This window comes from Megalobrama amblycephala, linkage group LG17, assembly GCF_018812025.1.
Source record: "Megalobrama amblycephala isolate DHTTF-2021 linkage group LG17, ASM1881202v1, whole genome shotgun sequence".
In the NCBI taxonomy this organism is placed as follows: domain Eukaryota; kingdom Metazoa; phylum Chordata; class Actinopteri; order Cypriniformes; family Xenocyprididae; genus Megalobrama; species Megalobrama amblycephala.
Genome location: NC_063060.1, coordinates 8,018,437 through 8,022,765, shown reverse-complemented (window position 1 = coordinate 8,022,765; position 4,329 = coordinate 8,018,437). Strand labels below are relative to the sequence as shown.

Here is a 4,329-nt window from a genome sequence, read left to right as displayed (position 1 = left end):
CTACGGCTCCATTCATTTGCATTAAGCCCTAGTGGCTCAAAGACATTTTCATTTTCTTGATCTTCATTGATTCACTAACAGTGAAAACATTGAATTTTTTGAGTAGACCAGGGGTATTCAGTTAAAGGGTTAGTTCACCCAAAAATGAAAATTATCTCATTTATTACCCTCATGCCCTTCCACATCCGTAAGACCTTCTTTAATCTTCGGAACACATTTTTTGTTGAAGTCCAATAGCTCCGTTAGGCCTCCATAGGGAGCAATGACATTTCCTCTCTCAAGATCCATAAAGGTACTAAATACATATTTAAATCAGTTCATGTGAGTACAGTGGTTCAATATTAATATTATAAAGCGACGAGAATATTTTTGGTGCGCCAAAAAAACAAAATAACGACTTAGTGATGGCCGATTTCAAAACACTGCTTCAGGAAGCATCGGAGCATAATGAATCATAATGTTGGTTATGTCTAAAGTGAAAGTAATCAGTTGAGAGAAAATCGGATGTGTGTCTGTATTTTAGATGTGTGCAGGTCTAAAAGTAACAGCTGCCTAATAGTAAACATGCTGCCGCTTGTCCTTAAAGGGACAGTTCACCCAAAAATCAGAGCCATAGAGAGGCTCTGCCAAAAATGAAAATTCTGTCATCATTTACTCACTCTCATATTGTTTCAAACCTGTATTCATTTCTTTCTTCTGCTCAACACAAAATAAGATATTCTGAAGAATGTGGGTAACCAAAGAGTTGGTGACCAGCAACCCACATTCTTCAAAATATCTTATTTTGTGTTCAGCAGAAAAAAAAAAAAATCATTCAGGGTTAAAACAACCTGAGAGCGAGTAAATGATGAGAGAATTTTCATTTTTGGGTGAACTTTTCCTTTGATGTTAAAACATTTATTATTGTTATATTCATCTGAACTGTTAATTTTATGTCATTATTTAAGTATTTAATTTAATATCGCCCATTTTGTACATTTACATTTATTTTTTATACAAGAAGATACTGTTTATCATAAGTTATTTTAACCGAAGGGCCCCCAAATAAAATTATTCTTAGGGCCCCGTAAAAGCTCGGGCCGGCCTGCTACGCTTTAATGCTGTAGACTGAAGGTCCAAAACGGTCCAAAACATAGAGGTCCAAAATATATGCTACACTTGCTGAATGCCAAATGAGATTGCAAAAACGAGTCTGACTCTCGGTCTTCTATCAAAAAAAAAATATATATGTTTATTAAAATGCCAAGCAACATTTTGAGCGGAAGTAGCCTACCTTTCAGCATCAAGATACTATTTAGTAAAATACAAAAATAAATAGATTTTTTAAAAATTATTAATTTCTTATAGCATGTAGGACCGAAATATAGCCTATTTTTAATGAAAATTTAATTTAAGTGCTGTGAGAAATATTTAGGTTATTTTTATATTTTGTAAATGCAGACACTTGAGATGTTAGGCTACACAGTGAACAAACCTCCGCCTATATGGCTGGAAATTATTAGTTTAAAAACTATATATATAGATAGATTATATAGATTAGTTTTCTCAACCAAACGCAAATCATCTAGTCTCTTATTTTATTGAATAGCATAGCTATACAGTGCACTAATAATATATAATGGCGTCATGATATTTGGTACAGGGAGGGTGATATGTTGTACAGGATATCCATATATGGTATAGCCGCATACGTAGGCTACGTACAGTACAGTCATTTTGAAATTTTAAGCGCTTTCGTTTTTTCACGTCCGGGAACTCCTGCATCTTTCTTTAGATTAAACTACTTCAGTTTAAAGAGATAGATTTGCAAACGCGTGCTATGGGGCAGATTTAAAAAGTTTTTTAAATATTCAAGAGGCACCTGGTTGATCGGCATAATTTAATTCGCGGATGAAGGTTTATCGAACACGATGAGCAGCTCCGGTAAGTGAGAGAAGAGGCGCGATCTGATTAGGACTTGACCAACTAAAAATTGTTTTGAACAAATCTAAATCTCTATTTTGTACAATTAAACAATTAGGCAGTCTGTTTATTTTTTATAATAATGAGTTACGAAAACTTTGAAATATCGCCTTGTTTCTATGTATTGCTACAAATAACTGTAAGCTACAATGTATGTTATTGCCTAATTCATTCTTTTATGTCCAGAGGCTCAGTTTGTGGATAGGAACCGGGCAGCGCTTATTCAAAGGGTTACTTCAGTGATGGCAATAGCAGATGAGCTCAAAAATAAAGACATGATACATGATGAAACATATTCAGAGATCAGAGCAGAAGTAACCAACCAGGGCAAAATGAGAGAGCTGTTTGAAGCACTGCATTCTGGAGGAGACAGAGTGAAAAATTACTTTTATTATGCGCTGAAACAACATGAAAAATTCCTCTTCAAAGACCTGGGTAAGAGAATCTACAGTCGGTATTAATTTGAGATTAAAACTACCTGTATAGGTATATGACCTGTCCTGTGGTTGATGGTAACAGGTGGTGACAACTGAAAACAACCGTGACCTAAACCTGCGGGAGAGCATTCAGCTGCAGTGACCTGAACAGTGAGTGTCAATTACATGTTATGCACTGTAGTAATATATATGTCAAACACTCAAATCAAATAATAACCACCTTTGTTACGATTATTCTCGCTGGAGAGCAAAACAAAGTTTTTATTTAGCCTATTTATTTATTTATTTATTTTTTTTTTTTTACAGATTGCTGATATTCTGTCCTTGAAGCTCAACAAACAGTACTGTGCAAGACTTTACAGACCTAATGTGGAAAAAAGAGAGAAGATGCAGCCACATGAACATGAAAGAATGATTAAAATGCAGTTAAAGGAACAGTTCAACCCCCCCCCCCCCCCCCCCCCCAAAAAAAACAAAAAACAAAAACAAAAACACATATATAACATAAAGCATACCATAGGGTAATGGTACGCATTATATTTTCACCATGAAATATTTTTTCAAATAAGTTTTTATTACATAAAATAGCTTCAATTATGCATATCAAAAAAGATTTTTGAAGAATGGGGGCTACTTATGGAAACGTTGCCATATGGAAACTCTGTACCACAATGGAAAATGGTCAAAAAAGCAGTTTTTCTATAAATATTGATTTTCTTTTCTATTTTACAGAGCCCCGCACATGACATGCAAGAAAAAAATTAAATCGTGCACACAATTTACTAATTTGTTTCCTCATGCGCACGATTCAAAATGCTGTCTGAAGGGGTCAGAGAGCTCTCAGATTTAATGTATATCTCAAAAATATCTTAATTTGTGTTCTGAAGATGAACAAATGTCTTACAGGTTTGAAACTGCATGAGGGTCAGTAATTAATGACAGAATGTTTTTTTTTTTTGGGGTGAATATACCAGAATTTGTAGGCTGTGTTTGCACATTTGAAATGTATGAAAGTAAAAGTTTGACCTTTTTGGAACATTTGACCTTTGGTTACATGGAAGAAAATGTCATACAGGCTTTAATTTAGGTGAACATTTTTAAGCTCTTTACATTAAAATTAAAGTCTTTATATTAATAAAAATGATTTTAAAAAAGAAATAAGGAATGATTTTACAATACTTGCAAAGTAAATTTAAGAAATTTTGAAAATCACCCATTGACTTACATCAGAGATGATGTCACCATTTAGTGTCATTTACTCACCTTCATGCCATTTAGAGCTGCATTTATACTGTTCATTTCACAACACATGAAATAATTATTGTGCATCTGTTTTTACATTCCAGTGGGAAGGATTCTCTTCTCCTCGAATAAATTGATAACTTTGTGAATTTGTTCACACTGTTCTTTTTATTTCGTAATTTTATAACTGGCATTAAACATTCTTACCTGACAAATCAATTAGTATTTGATTATTCTTTATTTATCTAAGGTTACACGGTGTTTGATGTTACAGCAGATTGATGCTCATAAGGCTTGTGATCTGAATGAAGCAGCAGGCTCAATCAATACTGCATCCTCTATCAGGACATTTAGTTATTCTACAAAGCCCTATATATTTTGATAAGCCCTGTATATTTTATACACACACACACACATATATACCTATATATGTGTGTGTGTGCATGAAATATACAGGACTTATCAAAATATATAGGGCTTTGTAGAATTACTATATATATATATATATATATATATATATATATATATATATATATATATATATATACATTATGCTATCAGGAAAATGTTAGAGTTAAAATTAAGGGGTATTAATTTATTATGAATTCTGACTAAATTTTAAGTTTGAATTTGTTTTTTTTTTTTTACTTTTTAGTGACTTTTTATTATTATTTTAATTGTAAAGAAG

At 32.8% G+C, this 4,329-nt stretch overlaps 1 long non-coding RNA gene across 1 annotated transcript; it reads left to right on the top strand.

Moving 5' to 3' along the window:
- The first annotated feature begins 1,710 nt into the window (after positions 1-1,710).
- Positions 1,711-3,860, top strand: LOC125251207. The gene is made up of 4 exons (XR_007180937.1): positions 1,711-1,923; positions 2,149-2,397; positions 2,482-2,549; positions 2,706-3,860. It is a non-coding gene; the product is annotated as an uncharacterized LOC125251207 (long non-coding RNA).
- Positions 3,861-4,329: the final 469 nt, after the last annotated feature.